We start from the raw sequence: 27,312 nt of genomic DNA, 5'->3' as shown, positions 1-27,312 counted from the left end.
AACATTGACCACTGGCATTGCCTGCCTTAAGGAACCTGGAGCGCAGGGTGGAGGATGCAGAGGGGCACCCATAGTGGAACAACCTGCACCTCATTGGAATATCGGAGGGTGCAGAGGGATCCCACCGTGAGGCGCTCCTGAATGCTCAGCTTAAGACGTGGATGGCCACAGATGTGTTCTCATCATGCTTTGTTATTGAAAGTGCACACAGGTCTCTAGTGGCACGGCCACTGCCCCCCCCCTGTCGACCAATTATTACTAGACTCCTGAACTATGAATCGAAACATAATTCGTAGATACGCTAGACTCCAGGCTGCCCTAGCACTTGACTCAATGAAGATCAGCATATATCCAGACTATTCACTTCAGAAGCATAGGAAGTCCTTTACCGATGTGAAACAAAAGCTAAGGGCATTGCAGTTTATGCTGATGTTCCCAGCTAAGCTGAAAGTCATACATAAGGGAAAGACCCATTTATTCAAATCGCCACAGGCTGTTTGGGACTGGCTAGATATATGGTCATCAGAGCAGAGGAGCACTACCCAGGGACCCACTGCGGGGGAGCACAGCTAAGGACATCTGCCAACCCCCACCGCACTATGAGAAGAGGCCAATGTGGAGGCCTGCTACCAGCAACAGTGATCCAGAAGGAGGGACAGTACCGCACACCACAACCAACCTCTTGACACAGACGAGGAAGACAGCAGCACCAGAGAACACTCCATGAAGACTGAGAGCTTGGGCGAGGTCCCCCCCCCCCCCACCCCGGGACATCTGCGCAAGAAGCTGACAACTGAACTCTACATATCCTTTATGATGACTGCCTTATATTTTTGGTTTGGGGCTGCGGGGTGTCTAGGGAGCTGGAGGGACGACAACACACCTAAGAGTAATCGGCTGGGACAGCCCCGTGGATGCATTTCTCTAGCCACATGGTTATTCGCAAGCTGCCTGAGCCAAACTCCCCATGACAAATGTTCCTATAGTTGGTAAGGAGTGATGAATATTTCATATTGAGGAGTGGAGGTAGGGAGGGAGTTGGTTCACATTTCATTTACTTTGTTCACCTTTTTATGTTCAGATTCACAAGTACACAGGGAAAACATGCATCCCCCACACAGCAAACCATACCACCGACCCAACATGACGACCGTGCGAGATACCTTTAAAGTTCACTCCTGGGGGCGGCGTGGCCAAGATGGCGGCGAGCTAGGTCCTGTTCTTCGGAGCTCCTGCCCGCCGCCCGCCGGAATGAGCATCTAAAAGCTTCTGCGGGACCTGCAAGCCTCTGCTGGGACTGGGGGAAAGCTGCCTCGGGGGCCCTCTGTCCTTGGCTGTGGCGGAGATTGGCGGTCGCCGTCCATTATCGGTGACTTGGAGCGGATGAGTCGAGAGGCGACCCGGCCTCCCCCTACTGGCGCATAGCTGAGGCTTCCACAAGGCGGCGGCCCGGACCGGGACCGCCGAGGCCAGCTCCTTTCACACCGGCCTCTCGCCAGCGACAGGGTGCTGACTGGGCTGCCCACCGATCCACTCGCGGGCCGACCCTTGCTGCCTCGGAGGCGGCTGGAGCCCGGATTCCGGAGCCGAGTTGCGATGTGACTCCTGCGGCCCGCCTGGTGTCCCCGAGTGGCCTGGGTTCTGGACCTGGTTGGTTCCGGGGCGGAGTTGGCCCCTTTTCTGTGCCGGAGTGCCCGATCTATGCTGGAGGCTGCCGCTGTGGACGGTGAGTGCTGCGGCTGGTGTCGGCCCTGGGGGAAGCGATTTGCGGGGGCACCGGAGCGACCCCTGGGCCAGTCACCGGTGAGGAGCGTCTCGGGGCGTGGGCGCTGATTTAGCGACCGGCCCCCACCTTCGTGTGCCCGCGGCGGCCCCGTGGGGACTGAGGCTGCCTTCCCCCGGGGCGGCTCGCTGGGTGCGTCCTAGCCCCCGCCGTCCTTGATCGGGGTGAGGCGGTGAGAGAGCCAGAGGCGCGAAGAGGATATTGGGGAGAACTGCTGCGCCGGCCGGTTGGGCCTGGTGGGACGGGCCCGCAGCGCACCGGCGGCACGTCGGCCTCCTGGGGGTTTCGGATGCCCTCGCCCCGTTGCTACCTTACGGGGGGCAGTTTACCGGACGACCGCCTCGCTGGGGGCGCTTGGGCCGGCGCCTGTCTGGACCGGACGACCGGGAATAGCGGTGGAGTTGGCGGATGCGCCGGCGGGATAGGGGGCACGTGGTGGATTGGCGTCGGCCCTCTGGTGCCCTGGATCTGCGACCCGGGGAGTGGACCCTGATCAAGTGCACCTGCGCCCGCACACCCCCTGGGCATTCAGTGCTGACCTGCCTGACCACGCTGGGAGACGGTTAACGTGCGATTCCTGACCTCGACGCTGCCCCAGTAGAGTCACGATCCTGGCGCCTTTGGTACTGGGCGGCGGGGCTGACGCGCGTCTCCCGGTGGTGGTCTCTTACTGGGGATCCTAAAACTATGCCCTCATCCAGGGCGAGAAAACAGAAGCCGTTGAAGGACATTTTCGGACGCACCCACTCTGTCCCCACTCCTGCCGTCGCGCCCCCCACAATGGCGAACCGGCAGCCATCTCCCAGCACTGGGGAGGAACCGATAACCAAAGCGTTCCTGGAATCCCTCTTCCAAACCCTCAGAGCTGACCTGCAGACGGTGAAGGCGGATCTCACAGCGGAAATAAAGGAGATTCGTAAGGATGTCGACGAAGTGGGAGAACGCGTGGCGACTTTGGAGGACAAGAGCGACACTACAGCGACGGACCTAAACACGCTCCAGCAGGAGATAATCCGCCTACAGGATCAGCACCTAGATGTCCAAACCCACCTAGAGGACTTGGAAAACAGGTCACGGAGGCACAACATCCGCATTCGGGGTGTGAAGGCCTCGGACGACACCAAGGACCTCTTTGCATTCTCCACGGGCTTGTTTCACCATATACTCACAGCTCCGGATGGCACTGAGATTGTCTTGGACAGGGCGCACAGAGTCGGCCCTCCTCGGGCGCCCAACGCCCCCCCAGCAGACATTCTTGTGTGCGTCCAAGATTTTAAAACCAAAGAGGCGATCCTCGCAAAAGCAAGAGCCCTCCACCCCATCTCCTACCAGGGGCACTCTCCGGTCCTATACCAGGATTTGGCTCTGATAACCCTGCAGCGCCGTTGCCAATTCTGCCCTGTGACTGAACATCTCCGGCAGCAGGGTATACCGTACTCATGGGGTCATCCATTCCACCTCATCTTTCGATTTAATGGCAAGCTCCTTCAGCTACGCTCACTCTCTGATTCCTGTCGCCTACTGGGCCTAGCGCTGCCTAGTGGGGACGACGACCGCCAGAGCACTGACTTGGGGCCTGAGCCCTCTCCATCGGGGTGGCAGCGCCGAGGTGGGCGCCGACGTGCCTGGAAGCCGGACAAATTGGACATAGCAAAGAGCCAGCGGGAGGCGCTGGCCTCCGCGACGAACGCTCTGGCTGAGGCGAGTCCCAGCGCCGAGTGAGCGGCTGACGCCCGTATCCCTTTGCAACTAGCCCAGAGCCTGGGCGGGCGGCGGGGGGGCCGAGACTCCCCTACTGGTCACACTACAGTCCCCACCTTGACGCTCTCCTAGTTATGACTGGGAGACGGACAATTGTTATGGACATTGACTTTTTGTGTGTTTTTGCCAGTGTGGTTTTTCCGCTGGCGCATTTATTTTGAAAGAGTTTTTTAGGGTTTCTTTTGGGTGTGGGTTCCCTCGTCCACTTTTTTTTGTTGCCTCTTGGAAGCTACCTGACACTAGATGTGTAGGACTGGGTTGTCAGCCCCCCTTGTTTAGTATAGTCAGCAGTCTACATCGCATACTGCACTGCTCCTGGACCTCTGATGCCACACACCTCTCTTAAAGTCCTCACACTGAATGTGCGAGGGTTGAATAACCCCATCAAGCGTAGAGCCGCCCTTCACTATTTAGAGCACTCGAAGGCTGACATATGCCTCCTCCAGGAGACCCACCTTCTTACTAAGGACCATCATAGATTGAAATCTCGGGCCTTTCCCACGCAACTGTTCTCCTCTACCACCTCCAAGTCAGCTGGGGTGGCTATACTGGTCTCCCGATCCTTTAATGGCAGGGTTTTACAAAAAGGGGCCGAAATTAAGGGCAGATTGCTCACCTATCAGTTCATGTTGGGAGGGGTGACCTTCGTGGTAGGGTCCATATACGCACCTAATGAAGGGCAGATTAAATTCCTCCTCCACGCGCTCAATGAGGCCGCCGCAGCCTCGGATCGCCGACTGTTGCTATGCGGTGACCTCAATATTGTCTTTGATAACAACTTAGATCGCTCATGCCAGAGATCCAGCCAAGCGGGTGTTCTCACAGCTGCGGGCCGGGCCCATCTCCGCGATTTGGGGTGTTCGGACCTGTGGCGCCATTTTCATCCGACCAGCCGCAGTTACACCTTCCACTCAGGGGCACACAAAACATACGCACGCTTGGATTATTTCCTTAGCTCCTCAGCGTTTCAAGTCCATGCATTGAGCACCGACATTTTAACGGCCTCCCTCTCAGATCACTCCCCGGTCTTAGCTACTTTCCAGCTTCCACCGTCCTTGCAGCCTCTCCGACACTGGCGCCTGCGCAACACATTGCTACACCACCCCACTACTATCGCCCAGCTCCAGAAAGCCATCACGAACTTCCTTACCTTCAACGCTAACCCGGACACGTCTCTAGCGACACAGTGGATGGCACTAAAGGCCGTCATGAGGGGGGAATTCATAGCTATCTCTTCGGCCCAAAATCGAGAACGGAGCCGCAAACGAGCGGAACTTACTCAGCGAGTTTCGGAACTCGAACAGCTGCACCAGAGAACTGGCGCTTCCCGGGCCTGGCGCCAGCTTTGCATAGAAAGAAAGCAACTCGCAGCCCTAGACCAAGACAGGGCCGAATTCGCTGGCCCTTAGGCTCCGTCACTCATACTACACAGGAGGGGACAGATGCGGCCGCCTTTTGGCGAACAAACTGCGAGAGGCTAGGCAGAAGCAGGGGATTCACGCAATTCGGACACCAGGGGGTGAGTTGGTAACTGACGATGCGGCCATTGCAGAAACATTCCGAGACTACTATGCGGACCTTTACACGAGTGAGTCACTGGAGGCCCAGAGTAGTGCCGACTACTTAGCTACAGCTCATATGCCCTCTTTGACTCGAGCACAAGCGGATCATCTAGATAGGGCTATCCAGACAGAGGAGGTCATTGCCGCAATCTCACGCCTGAAGCTGGGTAAATCGCCCGGCCCTGATGGCTACACGGCCGCCTTTTACAAGACGTTTTGCAGCCAAGTGGCTCCACTTCTAACGGGTTTGTTCAATACCTTCGATCGCACAGGGGCTATCCCGGGAGAAATGTTGGAGGCCGCGATAGTTGTTATACCCAAACCTGGGAAGGACAAGACAGCCTGCAGTGCCTATAGGACCATATCCCTGCTGAACATCGATATCAAACTGTATACTAGCATTATAGCGAGCCGCTTAGCGCCATATATGGCTCAACTGGTTGAACCGGACCAAGCGGGTTTTATTCCACAGAGGCAAAGAAGCGACAATACTAAACGCATTTTGGACCTGATTGAAAAGGCGTCTCGTACCCAAGGGGAATACATGCTCCTGGCCATTGACGCGGAGAAGGCCTTCGACAGAGTGCACTGGCCTTACCTGGAAATGGTTCTGACGAGTGCGGGTTTGGGGGAAAAGCTGCGCACTAGGATCCTAAATTGCTATTGTTTCCCTATGGCGACAATTCGGGCCAATGGGTATACCTCTTCCCGCTTTCCTATAGGGAGGGGCACTAGGCAGGGGTGCTCCCTGTCGCCCCTCCTCTTTGCGCTGTACATGGAGCCTTTAGCTCTCCGCATTCGACGACACCCCCTTATCACCGGGATTAAATTCGGGGGAGACGTTCACACTATTAGTCTCTATGCAGATGATATCTTGCTCTCCCAGTCAGACCCTATCACGACTCTCCGCGCTCTCTTTATAGAACTACACAGCTTTGCGCGAGGGTCGGGCTTTAAAATCAATTTGGACAAATCCATAGCGCTTAACATTTCACTTTCCTCGCACACTCTTGAGCGCGTTCAGGAGGAACATCCCTTGAGCTGGGCCCCTGCCTCGGTCCCTTATTTAGGAATCCATCTAGCCCCGACGATCCCGGCCACTGCTGAAGTTAACTACGCTAATCTCCGCTCCCATATACGTAACGAATTAAACAGATGGAGAAACTGCACAATTTCCTGGCTGGGTAGGATCGCTGCCACTAAAATGACTGTCCTCCCGCAGATTTTATATCTCTTTCAGACCCTTCCTCTTCGCCCACCCTCGGGTTGGATCCAACAGACCCAGGCGGACCTAGCGCGCTTTATTTGGCATGGTCGCAAACCCCGATTCCGACACGCGGTGGCGGTTCTTCCGCCGGGAAAGGGCGGGGTGGGGGTGCCCGACCTGCAGCTTTACTTCCACGCCTCTCAGCTTCGATATTTAGTGGAATGGCATCAACTGGAGTCGGAGAAACACTGTCTGCTTCAAGACCAGGCGGTAGCGGCCAGGCCACTACAAGGTATCCCCTTTCTTCGCAAACAACATAGACCACCTAATCTCTATGCATCCTACATCACAGGTACGGTTCTGGAATCCTGGGACCGCACTAACACTACTCATCAACTGACCACCTTCCCGTCACCTCTCACACCACTATTTGATAACCCAGAGTTCCATCCCGGTGTGGATACCCGGACATTCCGCGCCTGGCGTTCCTCCTCCTGCAGATCCCTGGGTCACCTTTTTGACCTAGACGGCATAATTACATTTCCGCAGCTCAAGGAATACTACGGCCTCCCAGAAACAGAGCGCTTGCCTTATCTACAAGTTAGACACAGGGCACTTCACCCGCACATTAAACCCCAGGCGCAGCGCCTTCTGACTCCCTATGAAAAATGGCTGGTGACGCGCACGTCTGATAAGAAACTTATTTCAGACCTCTATAAAATGCTTTTAGCTACCAATACACACACATATAACGCAGGCCGAGCTCGCTGGGAACGTGATCTAGGCAGATCTGAGTCACAAGGAATGGGAAGGCATTTACCATAGGGCGCGGCATTCGGCGTACCACATGGGACTCACAGAGACCTTCACCAAGATTGCCACTTACTGGTACTACACACCGGAGCGCTTGCATCACTTCGACTCCCGCCGGAGCGCTTTATGCTGGAGAGGGTGCGGGGTGGTGGGTACCCTTGAACATATTCTCTGGAGCTGTTCTTGTCTACAACCCTATTGGTCCCAAATCTTTGACGAAATAGACCTCCACTTTGAGACGCAACTCCCACGTCTTCCCGCTTATGTCCTCCTGGTTTTACCCAACCCACTGACATATCCGCTTAAATCTCGGAGAGGCCGCCTGATTGCTTATTGCTTTAGGCGCAGCGATACAAAACATTCTGATACACTGGCGCTCTGCTCAGCTCCCAACGCACTCTGGTTCGCTTCAGAGACTCTGGCAGGTACTAGGCATGGAGAAATTAACCCTCACTCTAGCCGGTAGAGGGTCTGAATTCCCAGACTTGTGGAGGCCCTTTCTAACTTTGTTGGTGTCCGAGTTCCGCGAGTTGACCTGCCCCCGATACCTTCGACTACTCCGTCTTCCAGATACACCGATACCAAAGAGCAACTCCCGGACGGGCCGCAAAAGACAGCGTTGACCTTACACTGTGGTCTCACCCCCTTTTCCTTTCCTTTTTTCTTTTTTCTCTTTTTCCTGCCCTTTTTGTGCAAAGTGGACGAGGGGGGGTGGGGTGTGGGGGGTCTGGGAGGGATTTGTTGGATGTTCATATGTTCTCCTATGTTCCCTTTCCTTCTTATTTCACAAGCCGCTCCTCGCTTATAACCTCTGGTAAAGCTATGTTCGGCGACCTTGTTGCCCAGATATACTGCTCTTATGGAGCTCAGAGCCTTGTTTCTTATGTTTGTTTGAAATCAATAAACAGATCTAAACCATAAAGTTCACTCCTGGAATGTTAATGGCCTAAACAACAAGTTCAAATGAGGTGCAATATTTGAATACCTCAAGAGGTACCAACCACCGGTGGCATTACTCCATGAAACACACCTACCAGGCAACAGATTCCCGTCCTCTCCTGATTCATATACACTAGAGTATACAACACAGGATTTACAAACACATGCATAGGGGCCGCTATCCTACTTTACAAGCACTTCCCACACTTCCCAAACTAGAGATGATGAGACTGGTACTCAGAAACAGACTACTAGATGCAGCCACGAGGGCACATGCAGCAACTCAATACAAAATATACGAAGTTGGAAACAAGGCAGGTTAAGCCGTGCAGTGCCTGCCACCGCATGATGTCGGTAACCGATCCCCTTCTTGTTTGCCTTTGGAGTCTCGAGCGCGGCCACGGTTCGAATTCGTTCTCGGACTCCTGGGCCATGGCTGCAAAGGCCTTGAGGGAGAGGGCGATAAAGCTCCTCACGGCTCGGCAGTCAACACCGTCGAGCGAGACTCCACTGAGATCCCGGTCCTGATCGAAGAAGAGGTGGTCGCGGGACCGCTCCCCGAGCCGTAAGTCCTCTTTCTCCCACTCGAGGTCTTCGGAATACTCGAGGAAGAGGCATAAGAAGAAGTCCAAGAGGATTTCATTTTCACCTCGGCTGTTGTCTGTCCACGAGAGAGGTAAGGAGCACCGATGCTCTAGGCATGGCTCTTCGGAGCCGGAGCCTGTGTCGACTTCACGCCTCCATCCTTTTCCAGGAGCCGGAGCGACCCCTGCTCGAATAAAATATATATATATACATATTTTTTTTATTTTAATTGATTTTTAATGCTCTGTAATCATATTAGAGACAGTTGTTACAGAAGCATATAAGTAGGAACAAGAATCGCATGTATGCGTCACAAATGAACAGTGTTCGACATTTTGTAGATCTTTCCATTACTGATATACACATATTAGCATTGTACTGAAAAGCATCAGAGAATTACAACTTGTTCTTTAACTATGCTGTAAACAGATAACAATCATTGGTGGCTTTCATACATATCATACAGTCTCGATCCCTTCATGTCACAGGGTCAATCCCATCTCTAACCTGCACACGCATCTAGTTTATGGGTGCCTGAATGATTACAAGATGTATATATTCTCCTCTCGTGGTTCTATACAAACCCCCCCCCCCCCCCCCATTATCACCTCATATTTTCAGCAGCTTTTTCCACTGGGTGGGATATTAGGTATGTTTTCAGAGGTTCTCATATGTCTTTAGGATGCAATGTCAATGGGAGCAAGTCGGCATAAGTGAGCATTTGCTCTTGGCCAAATATTAAGTCTTTGACCCATTCCTTGAACTTAGGAGCTCTACCCCATTCCCTTCTGCACGCAATTCTGCGCTTGGCCATCAGTAGTGCAAGGGAGACATATCTGCGATAACTTTTGTAAATTTGCTCAGTGTACCCCAATAAAGGCAGCAGCGGAGAAACCTCCACCGTCTGTGATGTCATCTGTTCCAGTGCATCAATGACTTGTCACCAATATTCATGAATTCTGGAGCAGCTCCGAGTTAAATGAGAGAACTCTGCACCATCCGCCCCACACCTATCACATCGATCGTTATCCCTCAGTTCATATTGATACATCTTTAATAGCGAATAATAAATACGGTGCAAAACTTTTAAATGAATAATACGCGTTTGGCTGCTAGCCGACACTTGTTCCGGTTGTGAGCAACAATATGCCCATTGACTATCTGTTATTTCACACCCTAATTCCCTGTCCCAGTGCATTCGAGCGGGGCAGTGACCTTTAGCCTGCTGAGTGTGTACCGAATGGTATAAGGCAGAGACAACGTGGTCAGGTGTCTTGGACTGTAATATCATGTGAAGTGGGGGCAGAGTCAGGGGTTCTGATGGGTTTGATGGAGTATTGTCTTTAATGCCCTGTCTCAGTCTCACATACAGAAAAATGTCCAGGGGTGTGGGCATGATGGCGCTGAATATTTGTTCTAGAGTACGGAACTTTCCATCTTGATATAGGTCACCCCAGCACGATAAATTTGCCCTTGCCATGACTTTCCTAAAAGCAGGTTCTTGTAGCATTTGTATGCAAAGGTGGCATGTTAGCGGGAGCCATGGGGTGTATACCATTGGAGCGTTTAACAGTTCAGCTATATGTCGTCAAGCAATCACAGTATACGTGACCATCATAGTGTCCCTCTCACGGGGTTTGGGAGCGCTACATATCATGCCTGTTAGAGGAATTGGCTCTGCAAGCGACTGCTCCTCTGCTATTTGTGTCATATATATAGGCGGCAGGAACCAGTAATGTGCATAGTGAGCCTGGGCACAAAAAAAATATAGTTCAAGATTGGGAACATCGAACCCTCCTTGAGAGTAAGATCTAGTAATGATGTCCCACTGCAGCCTCGGTTTTTACCTCCCCAGGTCAGTCTGATCAATTCAGAACGTAATGCTGGGAAAAAGTGCCTGCCTGGGGAATATAGTATGTTCATAAATAAATATAACATCTGGGGGAGAATCACCATTTTAAATTTTAATAAGAGAAGCTCGCCCTGTCAGAGATAAAAGGCAATTAAATCCAATGTGTGACACAACTTGAGATATTGTCCAAAGCCCTACCATAATTAAGGTGCATTAGTTCTGCACGATCCCCCGTAATACGTTTCCCTAAGTATTTTACTTCAGAATCGCACCATTCTATTGGGTATTCAAGCGGAAACTGCGTTGCAGCGGATGTGAGTGGGAATATTTGCGATTTCCCCCAGTTAATGTAGATCCATGAGAGTCTCCCAAAGACAATAAATTCCCGCAGAATAGGATTTAGGTTCTGCTGTGGATCTCCAACGTACAGGGTGATGCCATCCGCATATAGTGAGATAAGTATCTTACGCATGTGACATCTTAGTGCTGTATCCTGATGTTGCTGCCGCAGTTTGGCCGCGAGGGGCTCGATAGCTAACGCAGAAAGTAAAGGGGGGGAGCAGACAGCCTTGCCTTGTACCTCGTGTAATTGGAAAGGCTGATGATATCTGCCCATTAACCAGTACTTTAGCTGTCGGGAAACTATACAGAAGGTCTATCCATGATAAGAACCCCATTGGCATTCCCATACGTTGCAGTATTCCCAATAAATATTCCCACTCCACTGAATCAAAGGCTTTCGTGCCGTCTAAAAAGACCGCCACAAGCGCCTAATCGGGGTCTACATTTTGTAATATTGAAAAGAATGTTTGAAGATTATGGGATGTTGCTCTTCCCGGGATAAATCCTGCCTGGTCAGTAAGTACCAATTTTTCCATCAGCAAGTTCAGCCTGTTGGACAATATTTTAGCAAGGATTTTTGCATCATTGTTGATGAGGGACAGTGGCCTATACGAGTCGCACTGGCCAGCAGGCTTTCCTGGTTTTAGTAGGGAAGTAATAAGGGCGGAAGGAAGCCATTTGCATGCGCTTCCTCATAGACGGTTTTCAATATGGGAATAAGTTGGTCATTATATGCCTTATTAGTAGTCTATTGGGAGCCCATCTAGGCCTGGTGCCTTACTGGATTTCATTTGCATGATTGAGGCACAAATCTCTTCTTCAAAGGGGGCCACCAGAAACTCCCTCTGTGAGTTTCCCAACCAGCCCAGGGCCACGTCTTCCAAATACCCAGCCAAATCAAATGGACACTGCCAGCTAGTAACATATAGTGTAGCATAGTGAGTGGTAAATGCGTTAAGTATGTCAGTGTTGTCCTAGCATCTGTTGCCTTCTCCGTCTGAGATTTCTAGCACATAGCTAGAGAAGTGAGGCTTGCGAATTTCTTCCACAAGAGCTCTACCAGGTCGCTCCCCCTCTCCATACTTGCGGGCCACATAATATTTGCCCCTGAATCGAACCTCCCATCCGTGCCACCGCCCATCCCTGCTTCTAATCTCTTTAGTTCCTCTTCTAGTTTCTGCAGGGTACGGTGAATGTCGCGAAGGACCCCAGGATTCTTGGCGATGCAAAAACCATGAATCGTGACCTTAAAGGCCTTCCAGACTGTCTTAACACAATCCACTGATCCTAAATTTCGTTGAAAGAAATCTGTGAGCTCTTGCCCCAACTCACTACGGAAAACTGTGTCCAGTAGGGTGAGAGGCATAAGCCTCCAGCTGCTATGGGATACGCCAAACACTGGAGAGGCTAATGTCAATCGAACTGGCGAGTGATCAGAATATGTTCTCGCTAGGTGTTCAACTGTGTCAATTCATGGGCCTATTCCCCTAGATACCAGGCAGTAATCAAGCCTAGCCCATGTTGCATGCATTGCTGTGTAGTGTGTGCCTTCTTTCTTCCCCGGCTACACATGCCACCAAGTGTCTAAAAGTCCATTGTCTGATACTCTACTCTGCAGCAGTTTGTGATCTAGTGTAATGATATGGGAGAGGATTAGACCTATCAGTTGCTGAGTTCAAGGTTGTATTGAAGTCTCCTCCCCATAATATATAGGTAGACCCTATCTCCAGGATTTTGCCCCAGTGTGTGGCAAAGAATTCAGGGTCATCAACATTAGGTCCGTAACAGCACACCCTCATAGTAGAGGCCGAACCCAATCTGCCCCACATTATGCAGTATCTTCCCAGCTGATCTTGTGTCATGCCACATGGGGTATATGGAGTATGTTTCTTTATCAGTAGCACCGTCCCTCTGGAATATGAGGAGAATGCTGTAAGCTCAGCCCATTTGTGAGCAAATGAGGGAGTATGGCACGGGTCCAGATGGGTTTCCTGAAGCATCGCAATTTGGACCTGATGACGATCCAGGTATGCCAAGACCTGTCTACCTTTAGGTGGGTTACCTAACCCTCTGACATTCCACGTTAATATGTGTAATTTCTGTTCACCATTAGTGCGAGCCATAAAAGCAGTTGCAACCCAGTGTCAAAGAGTTTACAAGATCTACCTCTACATATCTTGTGCTGTGCATACAATAGAGTCCATACATTTCCTAGCCCATCCTGTCTCATTCCTCAGTAATGATACCCACCCCACCCCCTCCCACTGCAGCATCCCAAACATGCCAGAGTAATTATTCCCACCCCCACCCAAAGTACCCCTATCAACAAAATTACACTGCATTTTAATCTGCAGTAGAGGGGATCGCTCTTAGGGGGGGAACACTAGGTCCTCACTCGATTCCTCCCTTCCCTCCAAGTTATGGAGTATGTAAAGGAAACCCATTGGGGGAAGGGGTGCTCGGTACAATTAGTTGAATCTGTGCATAACGCCTCAGTGGAGTCCTCTTACAGCGCTTTCTCTTCAACTCCATGTTGCCACAGTCCGATTCAGAAGGAAAAGACCCTCGGCACGTGAGAATAAAGGAGGGGGGAGAGCACTACTCACTTGGGACTCATGTCTGTCCATCCAGAGTTCATATCTATTCCAAAGCTGGGTACGACGGTTTCGGCTAGTGTTCCTGTGTGGCGCGGGAAGTGCTTGGACGTTTGACGAGCTTCATACACTTGCTGTGTATTGGTGAAGAAATACTGTTTACCTTGATGTGTGACTCGTAGGCGAGCTGGATACATTAATGCGTAATCTATTTGTGCCTGGCAAAGTTTTTGCTTAGCTGGAATGAACTTTGGTTGCGCTTCCTGGACGGCGGCTGTGAAATCGAGGTTAATTGTGAATTTATTTCCTTGAACATGAGGTGCCTTTTCTCCCGGTCCATTTTGAGGGCCACATCACGGTAATTGAGCAGCCTCGCGATGATCGAATGGGGTGGACTCCCCAGTGGTGGCCTGGGACCCCGGGAACGGTGTGCCCTCTCTACTATCTGTTGTGTGGAAAAGGACTCAGCACTGATTGTTTCACGCAGCAGACATTCTATAAACTCCTCCATCTGGTCTGTATTGGTACTCTCCGGTATATCAATGACGCGTATATTGTCGCGTCTGCTACGCGCCTCCAGGCCTTTATTTTTTGCGGCGATGACCTTGAGCAATTTGTCTGTCTGCACCATTTGTTTCTGCATTTTTGACGTATTGTCTTCAGTGTCAGAAATGAGGCGCCTAGCCTCTGTTATTCGCTTATCCAGTTTATGTACAATGGCATCCATTCGGGTGTTCATAGAGTCCATTTTATTCTCAATAGAGGTGAGGCTTTGTTGCATAGCCAATAGGAGTCCTTTTATATCATCCCCCTGCACCTGCATTGGTTCTTGTGCTTGCTTTCCACCTGTATGTTCAGGCTCGCCGTGTTGCGAGTGAGTTATTTTCTTAGTCTCGAAAGGCAGTCTTGTTTGCTTCGCATCATTCTATCCCATGTTGGAGACAGTAGCTATCCACCACTTCATCTGTACACAAACTCCTTGTGAATTGAGAGCTCACTACAGTCCGCGGGGGACACAGGACGTTTCACCACAAGTGCTCTGTATGGCCCCAAAGAGGAGTCGCCAGGCCCACAGTGCTGAGCGCTTGTAACTCCTTAATATCGCCAGTCATCAATGTATCAACGTCTTGTCACTCCGAGTTGGAGAAATGTCCATTGGCACACCGTTATTTGCTCATCTTGCTCATCATTAGCAGTGTCTTATCTGGTGGGGCCAGCGTAATAAAAGAAATGCCACTCAGGTCAAGGGTAGTATGGTCTCCAATTTGAGGTGCATTAAGAACTACTGTCCCTGCGGTTGCGTGTGTGGTATGCCGTGCAGTCGGTCCGCTCTCGCTTACTCTACACGCTACAGCTGCCCCACACTAGGGCTGAAATAGGCTTCAGGTGCCGCCTCATTGCGGGAAGCGTTGTTCTGGCCTTCGCGCTCAATTGTTGATCAAAAAAGCACATACAACTCTTCCCTACCACCCCAGGTATCTTCGAGTGGGTTTTAGGGGCATCGGTAGGCCTCACACCGGGATCTCGCCAATGCACCGTCCAATCAGCCGTGTCGTGATTGTACGCAGCTGCAAGGAGATGAAACATCAGGGGGTACAGGTCGCGCTCAGCCCCAGCCTACCTTCTGGTGTCGCAAGGTGTGCCCAGCCTGCATCCGCTGACACCTTATAAGCGCCGCAGGCTTTGCTGGAAGCATATACGCGCCTCCTAGACAGAACGTGGGCGTCACGGTGGTCACATATCATTCGCAGCCGCGGCCAGTTCCAGCAGCGTTATACAGTGACTGGGGTCGTTCCTTCGGATCAAGTCTCTGGCGGCACACAGGGTCCTGCACTTCCGTAACTAATTCCTCAGGAAGGGCAGGCTCATATTCTCTCCGTTGCTATTGTGGAACTCTCCATGTAAACTCCTGGGCAGGATAAAAAGTTGAATATGTGGCCTGAGCTGCAGGAGCCTCACAGCAGTGCGCCCATCTTGCTCGTGTGCCACCTAGCGCCCCCCCAAAAAATAAAATAATTTTACGCTGCCATGCAAGCGTATTTGAGCGGGCCGACCCACTGGTCAGCGCTCAGCCCCGCGGAGTTGGAAGGGGCCCCATCGGGCTTAATTCCGTTGGCTCCAGCCACAGCGCCATTGGAGCCTCATAGATCTGATCCCGGATCCAGGTCAACGCCTGTCGTTACAACGTGACCTCCGGCTTTGAACCTGAAGTCTGTGTCTGCGGCGCCAGTGATGGCCACCGGCGGCATCCGTGCCATCCTCATCCCTGACAACATTGAGTCGGAACGACGTCACTCGACGCCGATTCTGGCACCGATTGAACCCAGGGGTTCTATGTTGTCGCCTGAGCACTTTGAAAATGTACTAGGTTCAGGAGAGGAATGGGAGGGATCTATGGCCCCTATGGAACACCAGGAAGACTGTGGAGCCTTTTGACTGTATGGGGAACTTGCAAAAGCCAGTGGACTGGACACTTCTCCAGATACTGGCATGCTCGCTCCACAGTGGCAACGGATGAAGGTGCATCCTAGGCCATGGTGGTTAAAAGGGCAGCTGAGGTCCTTAGACTTCAACTGCCCTCAGTGAAAGTAAGGACTAACCTCCTGACCAAAGTGCTTCAACCTGGGACTTCCACTTCTGAACCCACTTTGCCCTTTAATGAGGGACTTAAACACACCCTACTAGGCACGCGGTCCAAGCCTAGCACAGGGGTTCATGTGAATAGGACGATTACATGCTGCCATGACCCTGCACTGGGTGATCCGAAGTTCTTCAGCCAACAGCCCACCCCTGAAAGTTTGGTGGTGGAGGCCTCTACTTCCAAGAACGTGTTCCCATCCGCCCCTCTGTATTGGGAATCCAAGAAGCTGGATTCATTTGGTAAAATGTTTTCTTCCTTCAGCCTGGCATTACGGTTGGTTAATACTGCATGCTTATTGGGCCGTTTCTCCCATTCCCTTTGGGAGACGGTTGCTTAAGTGCTGCCACAATTCCTGGAGGAGGCCCGGGCTGTGCTCTCCCAAGCAGTCATGGATGGGAGAGATGCAGCAAAATTCACCACACGGTGAGGCCTAGATACAACGGATTTGCTGGGTAGATCTATTTCAACAACAGTGGCCCTGAGTCGCCACGCCTGGCTAAGAACAACTGGCTTCTTGGGCGATGTCAAGTCCAATCTGATGGACATGCCCTTTGGTGGAACCCATCTTTTTGGGGAAAAGCCAGATTCAGCCCAGGTCAGGTTCAAGGACTCTCGAGCTACGCTAGATCAATGGAACTCGCCTCCACTCCATGTGGCCTGTCTTCCTTTCGCCCCTTTCTTGGCAATGGAAGAGGTTTCCAGCAGCGTCAGCCCTATCCCAGCCACCATCCTGCACAGACTGCCCAAGCCATGCGAGGACGTGGACGTGGTGAATTCCGATCCAGGAATGGAGGCCAGAAGTTGTTGGCCACACTGTCGCCCGCAGCCTCCAAGCACTCCAAGGCTGATTCTGCAGGACCACACTACTCCAATTGGTAGGAGACTTTGTCATCATCTCCCCCAGGGGAAATTTGAGTCTGAGGACTTATTGGAAGACTTGTGTGAAGCAAGGGGTTTGGATGTCTCTTCGGAAGGGGACTTTGCATTACAGAAGGCTTCTCCTTCGAAGGATGTAGCTCCTTATCATGTTGTCATCAAGAATGCAGCTGAACTGTTGGATCTACAGCTTCCTATGGCTGAATAAAAGGCTAATCTTTTAACAGAGGTGCTTCATTCTCCTTCTGCAGGGTGGAACCTCTTTTACCATTCAATGATGACCTGACGGAGCCGATATTAGAAGTCTGGAGTAATCCTCTTTCTGCTCCTGCGGTTTCTAGATCTGTTTCTAGAAGATATAGACCGGCACCAGGGGACCCTGATTTTCTTTCTTCTCACCCGTCAGCTCAGAGTTTTGTAGTTCAAGCTTCTTGTTCAAAACAGTCGGTAGGTTCTTTTCCTAAATGACCGGCTGATAGAGACTCAAAAAAGCTTGAGCAATCGGCAGATAAAGTTTTTTCTTCGGCCAGTATGGCATTAAAATCCACAAATGCAACTTGTCTATTGGGCAGATATATCCACGCCCCTTATGGACTCTGCCATTCAGATTCTCCCTAAGCTGTCGGAAGAGGATCGGAGCAATTGAGGTCTTGATGGACTCTCAGGCGGCTGCTCGCCAAGTAATCCAGTCGGGTCTGGACACTGCAGATTCGGTGGCAAGGGTGATGGGTTCGTCTGTTGCCACTAGGAGGCATGCATGGTTAAGATCATCAGGATTTTCACCTGATGTGCAAGCTGCCCTTTTGGACCTTCCCTTTGATGGTTTCAAGCTCTTTGAGGGAAAAAGCTGACTTGGCGTTGCAGAGATTTAAGGACAGTAAAGCCACAGCAAAATCTCTGGGTTTACAGTCTGTCAAGAGGGTATGGTTACAGAAGATACCGTGGTTTTGGGAAGTCTTCCTTTCGTTCCCGTCAGCCTCAGCAACAACAACAGCAGCAAAACCATCTGTATAAATCCTACAGAGGTAAAGGCAGAGGTCGCCTTCATGGAGCTGGACGACATCCCTCTTCCTCCTCCTCCTCCTCTACCTCCCCTCCCGGTAATGCAGGAAAGCAGGCCTAGATCCGCCATCCTGGATCATGTGGGTCCTGTGGGAGGTCGTCTTACCCATTTTCTACAAGACTGGAAATTAATAACTTCGGACCTTTGGGTTCTAGATCATGTGGAAAATGGGTACGCCCTTCCCTTAAGGGAATTCCCTCCTCCTTACTCTCCTTGCCAAAGCTTTTGAATGGAGGATCATTTGCTTCTCCTTCAGAAGGAGGTTCTTACCCTATTACAAAAAGGTGCAATAGAGGTGGTTCCAGAGCAGGAAAGGGGTCAGGGATGCTACTCCCGGTATGTTCTGATTCCCAAGAATGATGGCAGACTACATCCTATCCTGGACCTCAGAATCGTGAATCTATTTCTCAAGCAGCAGAGGTTCAAGATGCTCACTCTAGCACAGGATCTTCAGGCGCTGCAACAAGAGGACTGGATGGTGTCCATTGACTTGCAGGATGCGTATTTCCACATCCCGATCATGAAGTCTGTGTGGAGGAGTGTGGCTCAATGGTTAGAGCGGCAGACCCTGAAGCAGAGTTCTGGCCAGGGACCAGGGTTTGATTCCCGCCTCAGCGGGGCTCGGGCTCAATTTCCTCGGACCTGTCTATTCTCGCCTCGGTGCCTATTCTAATCACGTGCCCCACGCTGCAACTCTGGGCAATAGCTTGCTTAGCCTCCACACCGGCCCCAACAGCGCTAAGGATGCCTGGCTTCACCCTGGGGGTGCCCAGGAGTGGACACTTCACAGGGAAAGCAAGGAGGAAGTCAACAGCGGTATGAGTATCAGCGCCAGGAAACCGCAAAGGCGACACCGCAAGGTGGCCGTCTGGTGACAGTGCGCTCTATAAGTACCTTGACATTTACATTTTACATTTACAAGTCGCACAGGAAGTATCTCCGTTTCACGGTTGGGTCACAACATTACCAGTTTGCGGTCCTTCCGTTTGGTCTTACTACTGCACCTCGAGTCTTCACCAAGGTGATGACAGTGGTGGCAGCTCATCTCAAAAGGTTGTGGATTCCGGTTTTCCCATACCTGGACGACTGGCTTCTGAAGGCAGAGTCTCCAAAGATGGTGTGTCGTCATCTGCAGGTAACAACCCAGCTGTTGTACAAATTGGGTTTTTCAGTAAATGTACCCAAGTCTAACCTGGTGCCCCGACAGCGCAACCTGTTCATAGGGGCAGTACTGGATACCACTGTGTGTCGAGCGTTCCCTCCACCTCAAAGGATTCTCGACATACAGGAAATGATTCCCTTGTTTTACAATGGAGCGGTTGTTCCAGTTCTGAAGGTCCTTCGCCTGCTCGGTCTGTTCGCTTCCTGCATCCTGTTGGTCAACCATGCACACTGGCACATGAGGGCGCGCCAGTGGTGTCTCCGCAGGAAGTGGTATCAGCACAACGGAGATCTCAAGGAGTCTGTGAGGATCTCCAGAGAAGCTGCAGCGGATCTGTCTTGGTGGAGCGAGGAGGGCAATTTGTCTCAAGGAAAGCCTTTCCATCTTCCTCCATCGGTGGCCACAGTGATAATGGATGCCTCTCCCCTAGGGTGGGGAGCACATCTGGGGGATCTGGAGATCAAGGGTCTTTGGTCTCCAGAAGAAAGATTGTTTCACATCAACCTTTTGGAATTGTGGGTGATATGTTTGGCGCTCAAGGCCTTTCTCCCTTCCCTTCGCGGTCAGTCGTTTCAAGTCCTGACGGACAACACTGCTGCAATGTGGTATGTCAACAAGCAGGGAGGAGTGGGGTCGTACCGTATCTGCAGAGAGGTGTTGCGACTCTGGTCCTGGGCTCAGGACCATCGGATTTGCTTGATTGTAAATCATATGGCCGGGGTGCTGAACGTGCGTGCGGACAGTCTCAGTCGGCAGTTCTCTGCCGACCACGAGTGGAGGCTTCATCCAGAGGAAGTTCGACACATCTTCCAGACATGGGGGACTCCTCGGATGGACCTGTTTGCCACTCACGAGAACACGCAATGCCTGTCATTCTGCAGTTTCCGGGGCAGGGAGCGTTGGGGGACGCGTTTCAGTTGAGTTGGGGCTCACAACTCCTTTACGCGTTGCTCCCATACCCTTGATTCATCGGGTTCTGAGGAAGATTCGCCAAGACCAGGCCCAAGTCATATTGATCGCCCCGGATTGGCCAAGAAGGGTGTGGTACACAGACCTTCTTCACCTCTCGTCGCACCCTCCGCTCCATCTCCCTCTCAGGGCAGACCTCCTCTCTCAGATGGAGGGGCAATTTCTACATCCCCACCTCCACCTTCATGCCTGGAGATTGAACGGGGCAGCTTGAATTTTTTTTCTCTCCCACCTGAAGTGGTGGACGTTATATTATCAGGCAGGCGACACTCCACTAAGTCTGTCTATTCATACAGGTGGTCTAAATTTGTTAAGTGGTGCGGAGAGAAATCTTTGATCCCTTAAAAGCTCATCTATCTGATGTTCTTTGTTTTTCTCTTCATTTGGCCCAGCAGGGTTTTGGTGTGGCCACTGTAAAAGGGTATTTGTCTGCTTGTCGGCATTTTTGTGTTTACCTGATCAGCCTTCTTTAATTAAGTCTCCTATAGTCTTAAGATTTATTAAGGGGCTGACAAACATGTTTCCTCCCACTCCTGTTATTATGCCCCAGTGTTAACTTTTTTAATGGGTTCGTCATTCGAACCGATGCATAGTTGTCCTTTAAGAATTGTAACTTTTAAAGTGGTCTTCCTGGTAGCTATCACCTCGGCCAGGAGGGTGAGTGAACTCCAGGCTTTGAGTTCAAAGCCGCCTTTTCTGACCATATATGCTAAAAGGATGGTTCTTAGGACCAGGGCTGCTTTTCTGCCTAAGGTGGTGACTCCCTTCCACCTAGGTCAGTCCATTACCCTTCCTACTTTCTATCCTCCCCCTCATCCTTCCAAGGAGGAGAGACTCCATCGTTTAGATCCAAAGAGGGCGATTAGCTTCTATTTGGACAGAACAAAGGACTTCCGTCAGGATGACCAGCTCTTTGTTGGATATGCTGGTCGTATGAAGGGCAAGGCGGTGCACAAGCACACTTTATCACGGTGGATCATCTTGTGCATCAAGATATGCTACGCCCTGGCTGGTAAGGAGCCTCCTGTAGGCATTCGAGCTCATTCCACCAGGTCTAAATCGTCTACTTCTGCATTGTCTAGAGGTGTTCCTGTTTTGGACATCTGTAAGGCCGCAATTTGGGCCTCCCTTCACACTTTCGCGAAGCATTACTGCTTAGATTCCGAAGTGAGGAGGGATGGCCATTTTGCACGTTCTGTTTTGCAGGACTTTTTGGTATAGAAGTGTGGACACCCACCACTGGGAGATGGACTGCAGTGGGATTCTATTCATAAGGAGTGGAATCCACAGGCAGATGTATCCATCAGAAGAACAAGTTACTTACCTTCGGTAATGCTTTTTCTGGTGGATACAGTATCTGCCTGTGGATTCTTCGCAGACCCACCCACCTCCCCGTTGTCCACCTTTTTATACCATAAAAGCTGAGATTTTAGTTTTTTGACGTATTATGTGTACTCAAGACTTTGTTACCTCTGTATATTTACTATTGTCTTGTTTGAAGTGCAAGCTTTCTTCTTTCTTTATACACTGAGTGTATTTGTGTGAATTCTGTATACTATGTATACGTTGTCTCTATGTCGGTCTGCCCGTTTTGCCTCTGTGGCACGGAAAAAATGGGTGGAACTGACGTCATCACGCCGACGTGGTCTTCTTATGGCTCTGGTGACGTCATGCGGAGCCGCGTGCGGAGCCATAACGCTCTGACGACCTCGTCGGGGCAGATAGCTACGAAAAATTTCCGGAATGCTGGCGCAGAGGGGATATTCATAAGGTGTGGAATCCACAGGCAGATACTGTATCCACCAGAAAAAGCGTTATCGAAGGTAAGTAACTGATCAGGATGGAAGAAGGTTAGACATTATTGGAAAGAGGGTTCACCTGGTGCATCCGTGTGTGCTGCAAATTCCTTAGAAATCTTAGGCAGACATGACCGCCAAATGTGGTCTGATCTGGCATCATATCTCGATTTATTTATTTATTTCTTTTGCCAGATGACAAAAAACAGGCGGCTAGAAAGATTTTACTGGAAGGTGAACGGTCAGCCTCGAAAATCATCAATATTTATATGGATATGGCTTTTCTGGCTTTTAGACAACTAGCTGGAGCAGCAGTTCTCCAACGCCAAGGATGGCTCAAATCTACTACCTTCTGTCCTGAGGTACAAAGTAAAATCCTAGACATGCCATTTGATGGAGACACACTATTTGGGGACCATGTCAATGACACCTTACAAGAAATCCAAAAGGATACTGACACCACTAAAGCTTTAGGTACGCTGCAATATAGGAAGACTCCATTTCGAGGAGCCCATGGCAGAGGATCATATTCCTTTCGAGGGAGCTATCAGAAGTACCAACCTCAATCATATCAATACAGAATTGGCTAGCAGCAGCAGCAGTCGTATCTAGCCCCACCGTTTGCCGCATATTCTAGGCAGCAACCCAGAAGAAAGCAACATACTCAGGCCAGGGCCAATGCTAGCAATCAGTGACAACTTCCCAGCCCCTGCTATGACTCTGTTAAATTCCTATACCAATCCATCAAATTTTTCCCTACAATTCGAACAATGGAGCTAAATTACGACAGAGAAATGGGTCCTGGACATCGTAAAGTATGGCCATACTCTAGAATTCATATAAGTCCCACTGCCTCGTCCACCCCTAAAAAGGATACTGTGAGACCGGCCTCGTGGCGTGGGCCCTCCCGACCAGCAAGCAACCCTGCAACCGCACCAGATCCCCGATGTCACAGACTTCCGGCCACCATGACCCAACAAACCCGATGGCCGGCCGGGACCCCAGCCGAACCCACAACACTACCGCGCATGCCCGGCCGAGGGAGCGGGAAACCCCCAAGCAAGACCAGGAGACGCCGTCTCGGTCACACCTCTGATCTCTTCCCCAAGGAGGGTTTCGATCGGCCACCAGGCCCCCGGTGAGCGGGCGCCTCGCCTGCTGGGCGTCTGGAGTCCCTCCCAGACCCACCTGAACAGATCAAAGGGCCAAGCGACAGGAAATCCCGACACACCGCCCCAGGCACCAAGACCCCTCTCAGCGAGGACTCCGGACTTCAAAGGGGAGGGGGAGTATAACAAGGGGTGCTGAAGGGATGGAAGGCAGAGAAGACCTGGACCTACGAGAGCCCTGCTGACGCTGTCGCGGCTCCCCGAACTTTGAACCATCTGGGCCCTGCTGACGCTGTCGCGGCTCCCCGAACTCTGAACCATCTGAGCCGTGCTGACGCTGTCGCGGCTCCCCGAACTCTGAACCATCTGAGCCCTGCTGACGCTGTCGCGGCTCCCCGAACTCTGAACCATCTGAGCCCTGCTGACGCTGTCGCGGCTCCCCGACTCCGAAACCACCTGTGCCTGCTGAGTGACTCGCGGCGCTCCCCTCCAGGAGAATCGGCAGATATTGCCGAGAGAAACAACATCCCCCAGCTCGAGGATTGGGAGCTATGCGAAGGATACTCTGCAGAGACACTGAATTCAAAGACTGTCCCGCTACCCCAATACCCCCATCTCGAGACCGCCGCCGTTTGTGGCATTGATTTAATAACTACATCTCGGATCATAAAGATCCCCTGAAACTATCGATAAAGTATACTGTCTTACAAAGAACTACTGTGTGGTGTCCCTCTTTCAGATAGTGCAAGCTCAGCGTGTGCGATCCTAGGAACGAGACCCTTCCAGGAAGGGCCTCCCCGCCCTTGCTCGGCCTAACTCTGGGAGAGGTGGGTCAAAGGGTGGTCAGGAACGTATTCCGAAGCTCCCCGGAGAACGCCCTTCCAACATTTGGTGGCAGACGACGGGATCCGAGCCGACACCTAGAGATCGTGCAGTAAACGGCTGACGCACTACCGGAAAGAGATGGAAGGAGAAACCTCCCTAGGTGCCGCAGGAACCAACACAAGCCCGACATTCCGAGAGGACCAGTTGGAATATTATACGCATCGAGAACTAAAACAGTTCTGCAAAGACCTTGGAATACCACCGGATTAAGCACGAAAGAAGATTTCCAGGGAGCATTAAAGACCTGGGTCGAGGCAGGAGCTTCCCTGGCCCAAACAGAAGGAGAGCAGCCAAACGAGCCACGAAGCATCCCGGTAAGGAGCAGCGCCCCAGAGGGGGGCCTATCCCCGGAGGAGCTAGCGGACCGAGAGAGGGGACGCAACCACGAACTAGAACTAGCGAAACTGAAAATAGAGGGAGAGCTAAAACTGGTCGAGAAAAAGTTAGCCGTAGAACAATTACGCCTACAAGGAGAACTCGAGGAAAAGAAACGCCAGAGAGAACACGAAGAAAGAAAACTTCAACTAGAACACGAACGCAGCCTGAAAGAGATCGAACTCAAGGCCAAAAGTGAGGAGTCCAGAACCTCGGGAAATCAACCACCCTCCTCCGCTGTGGAACCAAAGGTCTACATCCCCAAGGATGTGGTGAAGGAATACTACAAGAACGACGACCTCCAGCAGTGGTTCAAGGCCTACGAAGTCGCCATGACCTCCCACCGAGTTCCGCAGAAAGATTGGGGGGCTGGTTTGTTGGGCCGGTTCCTGAGCGAGGGGAGAGATACCCTGCTGGACCTGCCCTCCACAGTGCTGAACTCCTAGTGTCACATGAAAGAGGCCCTAGTAGCCAGATATGGGCTCACCCCCGAAATGTACCGGCAACGTTTTCGAGACTGCAAGAAGATACCCGGTACTACATGGGTAGAGTACGTGAACTTTTACAGCCGGGCCTTGGACGGGTGGATCAAGGGCAGCAAGGTCTCCACCTTCGAGGAACTGTTTGACCTAATAGCATGGGAACAATTGTCCGCAAATTGCTTTGTGGAGTTACGCCAGCACCTCCTGGACAGCAAGCTCACTGACCCTCGGAAACTGGCCGTCGAAGCTGACCGATGGGTGAACACCCGGGCCTCCCGGGGTCCCGTGGGAGACTACGGTCGCCACAGTCAGGGACTTCCCCGCCAGAGGGGCGGAGGGAACCAAGGCCGACCGAGAGAATCCCAGGTGGGCTCCCAGCACAGTCCCCCCAGAGGCCAACCTCCGCACTTCCCAGCCCCACCTCCAGCCAGCACCGGGCCCCCGAGTCAAGATCACCTGTTTCCGCTGCCAACAGACCGGCCACTATGCCAGTGACCCCCAGTGTCCCATGTACCAACGACCCGCAACGACAGCCCCTCCGGCCCGACAGATGGCCTCCGTAGCCCTAGGAGAAGAGATGGAAGACTCCGGAGAGTGGGAACCAGCCGCCATGGCCCTGGTCTCCCTAGGGGACCGAGAGATGGTCCCCGGAACACCCCTACCCGCCAACACGAAGAAGTACCGACAGCAAGTGAAGGTCAACGGTCACCGAGTCGAGGGCCTCCGCGACACCGGGGCGAGTGTCACAGCGCTCCACTGCCACCTGATCTCTGAAGACCAGATCCTGCCCGAAGCTTTCTGTCCAGTCATATCTTCGGACAATTCCGAGAGCCTCTGCCGGATGGCCCTGGTACCCTTCGAATGCGGGGGATTCACCGGTAAACTGAGAGTGGCAGTCCGAACCGCCCAACACGTAGACTGCCTCCTGGGCAACGACCTCGAGAGTTCCACGTGGGGACAAGTGGAACGAAGAGCCCATCTGGAGATGATGAACCTACCCGAATGGGTATGCGCCACCACGCGCTCCATGACTACCCGATCGCCTTCCTCCGAGGGAGTTGAGGCCTTACCCCTGAACCCAGTCGCCGTCCCCGAGGACCGGGACGCGCTACCCGTGCCCGATGACCCTCTTCCGGAAGAAGAAACCGTTCCCGATGACGGGTCAGTGCATCCAGATCCCGAGCAACTGACCGAGCTCGGGGACCAGCCCGAGATGCCCCAGTGGCAGTGCGAGGGAGGTCCCTCCCGAGAAGAATTCTGCAGGGAACAGGCCACCTGCCCTTCCCTCATTGGACCCCGACAGCAGGCCGAAGCCCAGGCAGCAGGCGACCAGACCGGAACTCACTGGGTATATTGGGAAAACGGCCTCCTGTACAGCGAACAGAAGTCGGCCGAGCTGGGATCGGCCCGGGTACTGGTGGTACCCCTGCCTTCCGAAGTTTCCTCCTGGGCCTAGCCCATGATGTACCCCTGGCAGGACACTTAGGCCAAGACAAAACCTATCGGCGACTAGTTACCCACTTCTATTGGCCCAAAATGCGAGCGAATGTGGAGGCCCACTGCAAGTCATGCCTCACGTGCCAGGCCAGCGGAAAAAGTGGTGGGAGGCGCAAGGCTCCACTACAACCCTTCCCCGTTGTTACTACCCCTTTTGAGCGGGTGGGAATCGACATCGTGGGACCCCTGGATCCCAAGACCGCCCAGGGCCACCGATTCATCCTCGTCCTGGTGGACCATGCCACTCGCTACCCAGAGTCCATTCCCCTCCGCACCGTGACGGCCCCCGTGGTAGGCCGGGCCTTGATGGGGATCTTCTCCCGCGTGGGGTTCCCTCGCGAAGTCGTGAGTGATCGTGGCACAAACTTTATCTCCAAGTACATGAGGTCCCTATAGCAACAGTGCGGGGTATCGTACAAGTTCACCACCCCATACCACCCCCAAGGGAATGGCCTAGTCGAGCGATTTAACCGGACCCTGAAAGGGATGATCATGGGCCTCGAAGAACCCCTACGCCGGAAATGGGACGTCCTCCTCCCTTGCCTCCTGTTCGCCTACCGAGAGGTTCCCCAAAAATCTCTGGGGCTCAGCCCGTTCCAATTACTCTATGGGCACCCCGTCCGGGGACCCCTGAGCCTGGTCAAAGAGGGCTGGGAAACGGCTCTCCGAGGAACCCCTCCTGATGTATTCCGCTATATCCTGGCGCTCCGCAACCAGACCCGGAAGTTCTGAGAGCTCGCCGAGGCAAACCTCGAGGCTAGCCAAGAAGAGATGAAGCGCTGGTATGACCAGAATGCCATGCTGGTCGAGTTTCAGCCGGGCCAACAGGTCTGGGTAATGGCCCCGGTGAAACCCTGCGCCCCCCAAGACAAATGGACTGGTCCCTTCAAGGTGGTCGAGCGGAAGAGTCAAGTCACGTATCTAGTTGATGTTCAGTCCCATCGGAACCGCCTCCGGGTCCTCCACGTGAACCGCCTCAAACCCCACTTTGTGAGGACGGAGTTGAGTTTGCTCCTGGC

At 52.3% G+C, this 27,312-nt stretch overlaps 1 protein-coding gene across 2 annotated transcripts in view; it reads left to right on the top strand.

Annotated features, from left to right (window-relative positions):
• PACS1 (phosphofurin acidic cluster sorting protein 1) overlaps window positions 1-27,312 on the top strand; it is a 1,493,664-nt gene that overhangs the window by 1,422,084 nt on the left and 44,268 nt on the right. The window lies entirely within an intron of this gene.

This window comes from Triturus cristatus, chromosome 9, assembly GCF_964204655.1.
Source record: "Triturus cristatus chromosome 9, aTriCri1.1, whole genome shotgun sequence".
Taxonomy (NCBI): Eukaryota; Metazoa; Chordata; class Amphibia; order Caudata; family Salamandridae; genus Triturus; species Triturus cristatus.
Note: the sequence above shows the minus strand (reverse complement) of the source record. Positions and strands in the feature narration are given on the sequence as shown.